This window comes from Oncorhynchus masou, chromosome 31, assembly GCF_036934945.1.
Source record: "Oncorhynchus masou masou isolate Uvic2021 chromosome 31, UVic_Omas_1.1, whole genome shotgun sequence".
NCBI lineage: Eukaryota > Metazoa > Chordata > Actinopteri > Salmoniformes > Salmonidae > Oncorhynchus > Oncorhynchus masou.
Genome location: NC_088242.1, coordinates 71163055 through 71178066, shown reverse-complemented (window position 1 = coordinate 71178066; position 15012 = coordinate 71163055).

The window sequence follows — 15012 nt, the reverse complement described above, 5'->3', positions numbered from 1 at the left end:
ACGGCTTCCACTAGATGGCAACCGTCTTTAGAAACTGGTTTGAGGATTCTACTATAAAGGAGGGGTTCATGAGACCTGTTTGAGTCAGTGGTCTGGCAGAGTTTCTCAGGCTCATGGCGCGCTCTCCCGACAGAGTTAGCTCTTGTTCCAGTGCTTTTCTTCAGACATAGGAATTCTCCGGTTGTAAGCTTATTGATGTTTTATGTTAAAAACATCATAAAGATTGATTCCATACATCGTTTGACTTGTTTCTACGACCTGTAACGGAACTTTCGAGTTTTTGTCTGGACGAAGTGTTCACGCCTCATGAAGATGGATTACTGGGCTGAACATGCTAACAACAAGTGGCTATTTGGACATAAATGATGGACTTTATGGAACAAATCAGTCATTTATTGGGGAACTGGGATTCCTGGGAGTGCCTTCTGATGAAGATCATCAAAGGTAAGTGAATATTTATAGTGTTAGTGACTCCAAAATGGCGGATATTTCTCTGGCTGGATTGGGCTCTGAGCGGCGTTCTCAGATTATGCTTTTTCTGTAAAGTGATTTTGAAATCTGACACAGCGGTTGCATTAAGGAGAAGTCTATCTTTAATTCTGTGAATAACAGTTGTATCTTTTATCAATGTTTATTATGAGTATTTCTGCAAAATCACCGGATGTTATGGAATCAAAACATTACTACACGTAACGCGCCAATGTAAACTGAGATTTTTGGATATAAATATGCACATTATCGAACAAAACATACATGTCTTGTGTAACATGATGTCCTACGAGTGTCATCTGATGAAGATCATCAAAGGTTAGTGATTAATTGTATCTATATTTCTGCTTTTTGTGACTCCTATATTTGGCTGGGAAAATGGCTGTGTTTTTTTGACTGAGCTATGACCTAACATAATCATATGTTGTGCTTTCGCTGTAAAGCATTTTTGAAATCGGACACGATGGGTAGATTATCAAGATGTTTATCTTTCATTTGCTGTATTGGACTTGTTAATGTGTGAAAGTTACATATTTCTAAAAAATATTTTAGAATTTCGCGCACTGCCTTTTCAGCGGAATATTGTCCAGTGGTTCTGCTCGCGGAACGCCTGCGCTAGAAAGGTTAACTTCTTTGGGATAGGGGGCAGTATTCGGAAGTTTGGATGAATGAGGTGCCCAAAGTAAACTGCCTGAGTAAGAAGCTAGGATATGCATATAATTGGTAGTATTGGATAGAAAACACTCTAAAGTTTCCAAAACGGTTAAAATAATGTCTGTGAGTATACCAGAACTGATTTGGCAGGCGAGAACCCGAGGACAATCCATCACCCCTGATTACTATGGCTGTCAATGGGAATATAAAAGTAATACCTCCCAGATTGCAGTTCCTAGGGCTTTTCATAGCCGATCATTTACAGTATCTCTACCGCTCCTGCTGTCTCTAGAGAGTTGAAAACAGCAGGTCTGGGACAGGTAGCACTTCGGGTGGACAGGTCAGGGTTCCATAGCCGCATGCAGAACAGTTGAAACTGGAGCAGCAGCACGGCCAGGTGGACTGGGGACAGCAGGGAGTCATCATGCCAGGTAGTCCTGAGGCATGGTCCTAGGGCTCAGGTCCTCCGAGAGAGAGACAAAAAGAAAGAAAGAGAGAAAGAGAGAATTAGAGAGCTTTTTCTAAATATTTTGAGAGGAATTGAATTCAATATAGGCCGATAGTTTTTTATATTTTCTGGGTCAAGGTTTGGCTTTTTCAAGAGAGGCTTTATTACTGCCACTTTTAGTGAGTTTGGTACACATCCGGTGGATAGAGAGCCGTTTATTATGTTCAGCATAGGAGGGCCAAGCACAGGAAGCAGCTCTTTCAGTAGTTTAGTTGGAATAGGGTCCAGTATGCAGCTTGAAGGTTTAGAGGCCATGATTATTTCCATCATTGTGTCAAGAGATATAGTACTAAAAGTCTTGAGTGTCTCTCTTGATCCTAGATCCTGGCAGAGTTGTGCAGACTCAGGACAACTGAGCTTTTGAGGAATAAGCAGATTTAAAGAGGAGTCCGTAATTTGCTTTCTAATGATCATGATATTTTCCTCAAAGAAGTTCATGAATTTATTACTGCTGAAGTGAAAGGCATCCTCTCTTGGGGAATGCTGCATTTTAGTTAGCTTTGCAACAGTATCAAAAATAAATTTCTGATTGTTCTTATTTTCCTCATTTAAGTTGGAAAAATAGGACGATCGAGCAGCAGTGAGGGCTCTTCGATACTGCACGGTACTGTCTTCCAAGCTAGTCGGAAGACTTCCAGTTTGGTGTGGCGCCATTTCCGTTCCAATTTTCTGGAAGCTTGCTTCAGAGCTCGGGTATTTTCTGTATACCAGGGAGCTAGTTTCTTATGAGAAATGTTTTTTGTTTTTAGGGTGCAACTGCATCTAGGGTATTGCGCAAGGTTAAATTGAGTTCCTCAGTTAGGTGGTTAACTGATTTTTGTCCTCTGACGTCCTTGGGTAGGCAGAGGGAGTCTGGAAGGGCATCAAGGAATCTTTGTGTTGTCTGAGAATTTATAGAATTTATATGACTGTGACAGTGAGTAGGTCCAGAGACTTGTTGGACAAAACCCACTGAGTCGATGATGGCTCCGAAAGCCTTTTGGAGACTGTGGACTTTTCTATGTGAATATTAAAATCACAAATTAGAATATTATCTGCTATGACTACAAGGTCCGATAGGAATTCAGGGAACTCAGTGAGGAACGCTGTATATGGCTCAGGAGGCCTGTAAACAGTAGCTATAAAAAGTGATTGAATAGGCTGCATAGATTTCATGACTAGAAGCTCAAAAGACGAAAACGTAATTTTTTTGTTGTAAATTGATGTTACTATTGTAAATGTTAGCAACACCTCCACCTTTGCGGGATGCACGGGGGATATGGTCACTAGTGTAACCAGGAGGCGAGGCCTCATTTAACACAGTAAATTCATCAGGCTTAAGCCACGTTTCAGTCAGGCCAATCACATCAAGATTATGATCAGTGATTAGTTCATTGGCTATAACTGCCTTTGAAGTGAGGGATCTAACATTAAGTAACCCTATTTTGAGATGTAAGGTACCACAATCTCTTTCAATAATGGCAGGAATGGAGGAGGTCTTTATTCTAGTGAGATTGCTAAGGCGAACACCGCCATGTTTAGTTTTGCCCAACCTCGGTCGAGGCACAGACACGGTCTCAATGGGGATAGCTGAGCGTACTACACTGACTGTGCTAGTGGCAGACTCCACTAAACTGGCAGGCTGGCTAACAGCCTGCTGCCTGGCCTGCACCCTATTTCATTGTGGAGCTAGAGGAGTTAGAGCCCTTTCTATGTTGGTAGATAAGATGAGAGTACCCCTCCAGCTAGGATGGAGTCCGTCATTCCTCAGCAGGCCAGGTTTGGTCCTGTTTGTGCGTGAGTCCCAGAAAGGGGGCCAATTATCTACAAATTCTATCTTTTGGGAGGGGCAGAAAACGGTTTTCAACCAGCGATTGCGTTGTTAGACTGCTGTAGAGCTCATCACTCCCCCTAACTGGGAGGGGGCCAGAGACAATTACTCGATGCCGACACATCTTTCTAGCTGATTTACATGCTGAAGCAATGTTGAGCTTGGTGCCCTCTGACTGTTTCATCCTAACATCGTTGGTGCTGACGTGGATAACAATATCTCTATACTCGCCAGTTTTAGCTTTAGCCAACACAATCTTCAGATTAGCCTTAACGTCGGTAGCCCTGCCCCTTGGTAAACAATGAATGATTGCTGGATGATTCGTTTTAAGTCTAATACTGAGGGTAATGTAGTCTCCAATAACTAGGGTTTTTGCCAGAGCTATTGGTGGGAGGCTTCGGTGTCTCAGAGCCCGTAACGGGAGGAGTAGAGACCAGAGAAGGCTCGGCCTCAGACTCCGACTCGCTGCTCAATGTGGAAAACCGGTTGAAAGTTTCTGTCCCTGCTTAATGTAGAAAACCGGTTGAAAGTTTCTGTCACACCGGTTGAGCATTCCTACAGCACTTCCCCCCAGAAGCCATGAGAAAGTTGTCCGGCTGCGGGGACAGTACGAGGGGATTTATACTAACGTTACTATCTGTACTTACTGGTGGCACAGATGCTGTTTCATCCTTTCCTACACTAAAATTACCCTTGCCTAACGATTGCGTCTGAAGCTGGGCTTGCAGCACAGATATCCTCGCTATAAGGCGATCGTTCTCCTGTATATTATGAGTACAGCGACTGCAATTAGAAGGCATCACGTTAATGTTATTACTTAGCTTAGGCTGTTGGAGGTCCTGACAAACCATGTCCAGATAAAGCGTCCGGTGGGAAAAAGTTGAGTGAGGGAAAAACTAAAAATATAAACGGTAATTAAAAAGTAAAAACCGTAAAGTTGTCAGGTAGCAAAGTAAGGTTGGCATAGTCACTTTAACCATATCTACATGTACATACTACCTCCAAACAGCCTGACTAACCTGTGTCTGTATGTAGCCTCGCCACTTTTATAGCCTCGCTACTGTATATTGCCTGTCTTTTTACTGTTGTTTTATTTCTTTACCTACCTATTGTTCACCTAATACCTTTTTGCACTATTGGTTAGAGCCTGTAAGTAAGCATTTCACTGTAAGGTTGTTGTATTCGGCGCACGTGACAAATACATTTTGATTTGATTTGATTTCTGTGTAGATATGCCTATTTTTGGGGGGACTGGTCATCCAACTCGGAATTCCATTTTAGAAACCTTGGCATCTTTCTCTGACCTCATTTTCCCCCCTGAGTTCCCAGTTTAACAGTTTAACAGAATCACTGTCACCATGCAATCCTTAGGTTATACAATTCTGTAGAGATGTCTTATGTTTAAAAGCAGGGCTCAAATTGAGGGGGTATGTGAGGATATAGGCCTAATCCTTATAGAGAGGGGCAAAAAGCATATGCTACCCCTTGTTTGCTTAGCCTTAGAAAAAACAACGGTCAAGATTATATAAAGCGATTTCCGGAGCGGGAAAATGTGTTTTCATGCCCTCTTCACAACTGTCCTGGTGTATTTGGACCATGATAGTTTGTTGGTGATGTGGACACCAAGGAACCTGAAACTCTCGACCTGCTCCACTTCAGCCCCGTCAATGTTAATGGGGGCCTGTTTGGCAGTCCTTTTCCTATAGTCCACAAACAGCTCCTTTGTCTTGATCACATTGAGGGAGAGGTTGTTGTCCTGGCACCACACTGCCAGTTCTCTGACCTCCTCCCTATAGGCTGTCTCATCGTTGTCGGTGATCAGGCCTACCACTGTTGTGTCATCAGAAAACTTAATGATGGTGTTGGAGTCTTGTTTGGCCACGCAGTCATGGATGAACAGGGAGTACAGGAGGGGACTAAGTACACACCCCTGAGGGGCCCCACTGTTGAGGATCAGCGTGGCAGATGCAGTTTTGTGAATATTGACATGTTTAAAGGTGTTGCTCACATCGGCTACGGAGAGCGTGATCACACAGTTGTCCAGAACAACTGGTGCTCTCATGCATCATGCATGCTTCTGGTTGGGATATGTATACTACCGTTCAAATGTTTGGGGTCACTAAGAAATGTCATTGTTTTTTAGAAATATAGAGTAGACATTGTTAATGTTTAAAACGACTATTGTAGCTGGAAACGGCATATATTTTATGGAATATCTACATAGGCGTACAGAGGCCCATTATCCGCAACCATCACTCCTGTGTTCCAATGGCACGTTGTGTTAGCTAATCCAAGTTTATCATTTTAAAAGACCAATTGATCATTAGAAAACCCTTTTGCAATTATGTTAGCACATATGAAAATGGTTGTTCTGATTAAATAAGCAATAAAACTGGCCTTCTTTAGACTAGTTGAGTATCTGGAGCATTTGTGGGTTCAATTACAGGCTCAAAATGTCCAGAAACAAAGAATTTTCTTCTGAAACTTGTCAGTCTATTCTTGTTCTTAGAAATGAAGGCTACTCCATGCGATAAATTGCCAAGTGGCTGAAGATCCCGTACAACGCTATGTACTACTCCCTTCACAGAACAGCGCAAACTGTCTCTAACCAGAATATAAAGAGGAGTGGGAGGCCCCGGTGCACAACTGAGCAACAGGACAAGTATGCTGTGTCTAGTTTAAGAAACAGGCCTAGAAGGTCAGCATCCCAGAGTCGCCTCTTCACTGTTGACGTTGAGACTGGTATTTTGTGGGTACAAATTAACATTGTTTTTTTTCTTTGTATTATCTTTTACCATTTACTCCTACATTTCTCTCACATTTCCACAAACTTCAAAGTGTTTCCTTTCAAATGGTACCAATAATATGCATATCCTTGTTTCAGGGCCTGAGTTACAGGCAGTTAGATTTGGGTATGTCATTATTAGCGAAAATGGAAAAAAAGGGTCCGATCCTGAAGAACTCCCATCTATTTTTGTGACTACCTGGACCTACCCTTACGAAAAAAAGATTGCAGTCAGAGTGCAGTATAACATCAGAATGCAGAAAATACTGCGTCCAAAATAGCCGTTTTTTTACTGCAGTAATTTTGCAATGTAACTGCAGTTACAGTGCAGTATAACTGCAGTTCAACTGCAGTACCCTGCAATTATTCTGCAATTACTGCATCCAAAATACCACAGTCGACTACAGTTACGGCAATTTTACTGCAGTTTCAAAACTGCAATCTTTTTTTAAGGGTACCATTTGGCTTTTCATTCAAACCATATGATTTGAAAGAAAAATATATTTTTATTTAACTGAGAACAGATTCTCATTCACAGCAACAACCTGGGGAATAGTTACAGGGGAGAGGAAACAAATGAGCCAATTGTAAGCTGGGGATGATAAGGTGAGATAAGGAATTTAGCCAGGACACCAGGGTTAACACCCCAACTCTTACAATAAGTGACATGGGATCTTTAATGACCACAGAGATACAGGAAACCCTTTTAACATCCCATCTGAAAGACAGCACCCTACACAGTGTAATGTCCCCAATCACATCCCCAGGGCATTGGGATATTATATTATATATTTTTTGTTGACGAGAGGAAAGGGTGCCTCCTACTGGCCCTCCAACATCACTTCCAGTAGCATCTGGTCTCCCACCCAGGGACTAACCATAACTAACCCTGTAAATAAATAAATTAAGAAGCATTTGCGATGGCGCCACACTAGGCTGGCAGGGATTTTAAGCACTTCGAATTTAAACAACATTTTGTTGTATTAAATCATTATAGTCTAGAATTTGCATATACAGTGCATTCGGTAAGTATTCAGACCCTTGACGTTTTACATCATTTTGATACATTACAGACTTATTGTAAGGGTTTTCCTCTGGTGAAGGAGAAGCGGACTCCGGCAGCAGCGCTGGACAGGCGGGAGACTCCAGCAGCAGCGCCGGACAGGCGGGAGACTCCGGCAGCAGCGCCTGACAGGCGGGAGACTCCGGCAGCAGCGCCTGACAGGCAGGAGACTCCAGCAGCACAGGAGAGGAGGAAGGCTCTGGTAGATCCTGGCTGGCTGGCGGATCTGGAAGAGTCTAGCTGACTGGCGGATCTGGAAGAGTCTGGCTGACTGGCGGTCCTGGCAGATCCTGGCTGACTGGCGGATCTGGAAGATCCTGGCTGACTGGCGGATCTGGAAGAGTCTGGCAGACTGGCGGATCTGGAAGAGTCTGGCTGACTGGCGGATCTGGAAGAGTCTGGCTGACTGGCGGATCTGGAAGAGTCTGGCTGACTGGCGGATCCTGGCAGACTGACGGCTCTGGCTGCTCCATGCTGACTGGCAGCTCTGGCTGCTCCATGCTGACTGGCGGCTCTGGCTGCTCCATGCTGACTGGCGGCTTTGGCTGCTCCATGCTGACTGGCGGCTCTGGCTGCTCCATGCAGACTGGCAGCTCTGGCGGCTTCTTGCAGACTGGCAGCTCTGGCGGCTCCTTGCAGACTGGCAGCTCTGGCGGCTCCTTGCAGACTGGCAGCTCTGGCTGCTCCATGCAGACTGGCGGCTCTGGCAGCTCCTTGCAGACTTGCAGCTCTGGCAGCTCCTTGCAGACTGGCAGCTCCTTGCAGACTGACAGCACTGGCTGCTCCATGCAGACTGGCAGCTCTGGCTGCTCCATGCAGACTGACAGCTCTGGCTGCTCCATGCAGACTGGCAGCTCTGGCTGCTCCATGCAGACTGACAGCTCTGGCTGCTCCATGCAGACTGGCAGCTCTGGCTGCTCCATGCAGACTGGCAGCTCTGGCTGCTCCATGCAGACTGGCAGCTCTGGCTGCGCTGAACAGGCAGGAGACTCCAGCAGCGTTGTAGAGGAGGAAGGCTCTGGCAGCGCTAAACAGGCAGGAGACTCCAGCAGCGCTGTAGAGGAGGAAGGCTCTGGCAGTGCTCAACAGACGGGAGACTCCAGCCGCGCAGGAGAGGAGGAAGGCTCTGGCATCGCTGGAAAGGCGAGGTGCACTGTAGGCCTGATGCGTGGTGCTGGCACTGGAGGTACTGGGCCGAGGACACGCACAGGAAGCCTGGTGCGGGGAGCTGCCACCGGAGGGCTGGTGCATGGAGGTGGTACTGGGTAGACCGGACCGTGCAGGCGCACTGGAGCTCTTGAGCACCGAGCCTGCCCAACCTTACCTGGTTGAATACTCCCGGTCGCTCTGCCAGTGCGGCAAGGTGGAATAGCCCGCACTGGGCTATGCAGGCGAACCGGGGACACCGTGCGCAAGATTGGTGCCATGTAAGCCGGCCCAAGGAGACGCACTAGGGACCAGATGCGTAGAGCCGGCTTCATGGCATTTGGCTCGACGCTCAATCTAGCCCGGCCGATACGCGGAGCTGGAATATACCCCACCGGGCTATGCACCCGCACTGGGGACACCGTGCGCACCACAGCATAACACGCTGCCTGCCCGGTCTCTCTAGCCCCCCGGTAACCACAGGAAGTTGACGCAGGTCTCCTACCTGGCTTCACCATACTTCCTGTGAGCCTCCCCCCAAGAATTTTTTGGGGCTGACTCTCAGGCTTCCATCCGCGTCGCCGTGCTGCCTCTTCATACCAGCGCATCTCCGCTTTCCCCGTCTCCAGTTCTTCCTTGGGGCGGCAATATTCTCCAGGCTGAACCCAGGGTCCTTTACCGTCCAGTTCGTACTCCCATGTCCATTCCTCTTTGAGCTGCTCCTGTTGCCTCTTCTCCTAGATCGCTGGACAGGCACTCTATAGCCCGGGTCACCCACAGCACCACTCCCATCAACCTAAGTGTGTCAGGGAACCACAGCGAGGCTATCCAGTTCCTGCTCATTAAGTCTCCTACAAATCCTGTGGTATTGGGTTTCTCTTGGCTCCAGCAACACAATCCCCTCATAAACTGGTATACTGGTGCCATCATGGGATGGAGCCCATTCTGCCACATCCATTGCCTGAAATCAGCACAACCTGCCCCGGGACGTCTTCTGGGGGCTCGGAAATTGCCCTGGACCTCTCCACCATTCCCACGGAGTACCAGGACCTCCGGGAGGTGTTCAACAAGGCCCGGGCCACTTTGCCTCTGCCGCACCAACCATATGACTGCGGGATTGACCTTCTCCCTAGCACTGTACTTTCTGTAAGGACCAGAGACCAAGGCGATGGAGACCTACATTGGGGACCTACATTGGGTCCTTCTTCCTCTCCTGCCAGCGCAGGGTTCTTCTTTGTGAAGAAGAAGGACAAGACCATGCGCCCGTGCATCGACTCCCGGGGTCTCAACGACATAACAGTGAAGAACCGCTACCTGCTACCCCACTGGACTGAGGTGCAGCTCCCTTGACAGAGGGGGCAGCTCGGGACAGAGGGGCAGCTCGGACAGAGGGGCAGCTCGGGACAGAGGGGCAGCTCGGGACAGAGGAGCAGCTCAGGACAGAGGGGCAACTCGGGACAGTGGGGTAGCTCGGGACAGAGGGGTAGCCCCGTACTGGCTGACGACTCTAGCAGATCCTAGCTGACTGGCGGCTCTGGCAGATCCTGGCTGAATGGCGGCTCTGGCAGATCCTGGCTGACTGGCGGCTCTGGCAGATCCTGGCTGACTGGCGGCTCTGGCGGATCCTGGCTGACTGGCGGCACCTTGCAGACTGGCGGCACTGGCGGCTCCCTGCAGACTGGTGGCACTGGCAGCTCCCTGCATACTGGCGGCACTGGTGGCTCCTTGCAGTCTTGCTGCCTCTCGTACCTGTCGCGCTGCCGTGCTGCCTCTTCATATCGCCGCCGCTCAGCTTTCGCTGCCTCCAGCTCTGCTTTGGGGTGGCGATATTCCCCAGCCTGTGCCCAGGGTCCCTCTCCATTCAGTATCTCCTCCCATGTCCAGGAGTCCTGTGATGCTGGCCGCTGTTGTTGCTGCTGCTGCTGCTGCTGCTGTCGTCGCTGTCTTTTACCACGCCGCTTGGTCCTTGGTTGGTGGGTGATTCTGTCACGGTCGTCCTCCTCTTCATCTGAAGAGGAGAGGCGAGAAGGATCGGAGGACCAAAATGTGGCGTGGTATGTGTTCATGATGAATATTTAATAAAAGAAAGCACTGAACACTGAATACAAACTATACAAAACAATAAACAAATAACGACTGTGAAGCTATAAATGAGACCTGTGCTGACACAAGCAACTAACATAGACAATCACCCACAAACAAACAGTGAAACCCAGGCTACCTAAGTATGATTCTCAATCAGAGACAACTAATGACACCTGCCTCTGATTGAGAACCATACTTGGCCGAAACATACAAATCCCCAAATCATAGAAAAACAAACATAGACTGCCCACCGCAACTCACGCCCTGACCATACTAAATAAATACAAAAACAAAGGAAATAAAGGTCAGAACGTGACACCTGGAGACTTGTTGACTTTTTATTGCGATATTGCTTTATTAATTTCTTCGGTGGATATTTCGAAAGTTAGTCTATCATTTTGCTCTGTCCCAATTGAGGGGAGATCAAGTGAGTTCAAAAAGTGCTGTAATGTCTGTGCATCTGCCTTCTCTAGTTGCTTGTACTGATTTGTGTAATATGATTCAAATGGATTCTGTATTTCATCTAATTTGCACGTGATCTTTTTTGTTTTGGGGTCTTGAAAATGGTATTCTGTGCTTGTTGTTTCCTGAGTCTCCATGCTTGTAATTTGGTTGCCTTTGAGCCTGCTTCATAATATCGTTGTTTCAGGAACCTAAGCTTTTTCTCTACTTCTCTATAAATCTGGTCAATTTCCTGTTTTACCTTTTGAATCTCTCATAATATAAGAGGGTCTTTGTATTGACTATGAGATCGTTCTAAGTTTCTTCGGGTTTCCTGTAATTTCAGCAGTTTCTGTGCATTAATCTTTTTCTTGAGAGATGATGTGGCTATGATCTTCCCTCTAATAACCGCCTTAGCTGCATCCCACAATATAGCAGGATAGCCCGTAAGGCTATCAAACAAGCTAAGCGTCAGTATAGAGACAAAGTAGAATCTCAATTCAACGGCTCAGACACAAGAGGTATGTGGCAGGGTCTACAGTCAATCACGGACTACAAGAAGAAATCCAGCCCAGTCATGGACCAGGATGTCTTACTCCCAGGCAGACTAAATAACTTTTTTGCCCGCTTTGAGGACAATACAGTGCCACTGACACGGCCTGCAACGGAAACATGCGGTCTCTCCTTCACTGCAGCCGAGGTGAGTAAAATATTTAAATGTGTTAACCCTCGCAAGGCTGCAGGCCCAGACGGCATCCCCAGCCGCGTCCTCAGAGCATGCGCAGACCAGCTGGCTGGTGTGTTTACGGACATATTCAATCAATCCCTATACCAGTCTGCTGTTCCCACATGCTTCAAGAGGGCCACCATTGTTCCTGTTCCCAAGAAAGCTAAGGTAACCGAGCTAAACGACTACCGCCCCGTAGCACTCACTTCCGTCATCATGAAGTGCTTTGAGAGACTAGTCAAGGACCATATCACCTCCACCCTACCTGACACCCTAGACCACACTGCACACTGCCCTAACCCATCTGGATAAGAGGAATACCTATGTGAGAATGCTATTCATCAACTACAGCTCGGCATTTAACACCATAGTACCCTCCAAGCTCGTCATCAAGCTCGAGACCCTGGGTCTCAACCCCGCCCTGTGCAACTGGGTACTGGACTTCCTGACGGGCCGCCCCCAGGTGGTGAGGGTAGGCAACAACATCTCCACCCCGCTTATCCTCAACACTGGGGCCCCACAAGGGTGCGTTCTGAGCCCTCTCCTGTACTCCCTGTTCACCCACGACTGCGCGGCAACGCACGCCTCCAACTCAATCATCTAGTTTGCGTACGACACAACAGTGGTAGGCTTGATTACCAACAACGACGAGACGGCCTACAGGGAGGAGGTGAGGGCCCTCGGAGTGTGGTGTCAGGACAATAACCTCACACTCAACGTCAACAAAACTAAGGAGATGATTGTGGACTTCAGGAAACAGCAGAGGGAACACCCCCCTATCCACATCGATGGAACAGTAGTGGAGAGGGTAGTAAGTTTTAAGTTCCTCGGCATACACATCACAGACAAAATTGACTAAATCACAGACATCACAGACTAAATTGGTCCACTCACACAGACAGCATCGTGAAAAAGGCGCAGCAGCGCCTCTTCAACCTCAGGAGGCTGAAGAAATTCGGCTTGTCACCAGAAACACTCACAAACTTCTACAGATGCACAATCGAGAGCATCCTGGCGGGCTGTATCACCGCCTGGTACGGCAACTGCTCCGCCCACAACCGTAAGGCTCTCCAGAGGGTAGTGAGGTCTGCACAACGTATCACCGGGGGGCAAACTACCTGCCCTCCAGGACACCTACACCACCCGATGTTACAGGAAGGCCATAAAGATCATCAAGGACAACACCCACCCGAGCCACTGCCTGTTCAACCCGCTATCATCCAGAAGGCGAGGTCAGTACAGGTGCATCAAAGCTGGGACCGAGAGACTGAAAAACAGCTTCTATCTCAAGGCCATCAGACTGTTAAACAGCAACCACTAACATTGAGTGGCTGCTGCCAACACACTGACTCAACTCCAGCCACTTCAATAATGGGAATTGATTGGAAAGGATGTAAAATATATCACTAGCCACTTTAAACAATGCTACCTAATATAATGTTTACATACCCTACATTATTCATCTCATATGTATACGTATATACTGTACATATATATACTGTACATACATCGAGCAGTCCTAGATCCTGCAGTATCCTATTGATCTTTTTGGCAACTAGGCTCATTTTCCTATTTTGGTTTGTGCTGTCCAATTTTGAGTTTAGAATTGTGTTAAAGTCCCCTCCACAGATAAGAGTGCCAGTGGTTTCTGTGGCAATTAAATCAAACACCTTCCTGTAGAAGACCATGTCACTCCCTGGGGGTCCGTATACATTAAATAATGTAACTTCCTTGTTATCCAGTTTACATTTAACAAGTATAAATATACCCTCCTTGTCTTTTATTTCTGACATAAACTCAAAATTAACTGAATTTGGGATCAAGGTTGCAACTCCCTTTCTACCCATTTTGTAAGAAGAAAAAAAAGTGTTCTTATATCCCGCTTTCTTGAGTTTCTCGTGTTCAGGTGTGGATAAGTGAGTTTCCTGCCAGAATAGTATGTCAACTCTCTCCCGTTTCATCTTTGCTATTACCTTACTTCTCTTGATGTCACTCCCCAGTCCGTTTACATTGAGACTTATGACCTTAAATTCCCGATGATGCATCGATATAAAAAAAAAACTGTGCACCATATCTGCCTGCATCATGAACCTAAAAATCAAGAAAGATAATAAAGTAAACCAAAGTGGGAAAATACTTTGGTATTTGGACTCCCATGTCAGAGGACTGTCTCTTGCCTCTGGGGTTTGAGGGGATGAGCCTGTCCGCAGGATGGGCCCTTCGCTCAGATATGAAAATGTGTGACGTAGTCACAAGCAAGACCTGGTGAAACCGAAAATAATAAGGGCGCCTATTTCGTCGCTAATACACATCGGTTAATTACAAGTGAAACTATATTTGTCATGCTTGCATATCATGAATCCTCCCCTTGATATGCCCTTCTGTCGCCCCGTTGTCAATGTGCCATTAATCCTTAGCTAATATATATGTTATTAACATGACGCTACTTAGTGTGTTCGTAAAGAACACATGCTTTTGGCTACTCACCCTTGTTCAGCATTGGGGGGAAATAGGGGATATATTTTACCTATTGTAATGTCAACCGTAACAACTCAAAGTCTTAACAGCTCGCGGTAACTATTCATTCTGTTAAATCCGATTCAGTGTCTTACATCTTCCCGTTGGAAATGCCTGAGTCTCTCTCGGATGTGAACGTCCTCTCGCCGAGATGGTTTCCCTCTTTCTCCATGACCCTGCTTGTCAGCAATGATCCATGGGAGAGCTTTCTCGAGTCTTTCGGCTGGTGATGTCGCCTTTCCCATGGTGGTATACTCCACTGGGAAGCCCCTTGACTTCAGGTCCTCAGCCGCCTCGTCTGCATGCTCGTATGTAACCGAGCCATTTTCCAGAAATACCCGCATTTTTGCCGGGTATGGTGTTAAGAAGCGAATACCCTTCTCTTTAGGTGCTTTCTTAATGGGGGTGTATTCTTTCCTTCTTTTCAGTATCTCTCCTGCGTAGTCATGACCACAGAACACTCGTTGGCCTTGGAAGTTAACAGGCTTTTTCCAGGTTGCATGTAAGACTTTCTCTTTGACTGAGAATTTTAGGAACCGTACTACTATGGATCTTGGTGGGGCGCTGTTGGGGGGTTTTGAGGCCAAAGCTCGGTGTGCTCTCTCGATTCCCACGTCAGTGTCGTCTTCAAGTATGCCCTTGAATAGACCCTCCACGAAGTTGGGCATAGAGTCTTTTTCTGCGCCCTCTACTACGTTATAAAGTCTAATGTTGTTTCGACGTGAGAAACCTTCGAGTTCTGTCACTTTTGCCTGTAGTGCGTGTTGGCTTTTCAGTGACTGTTCAA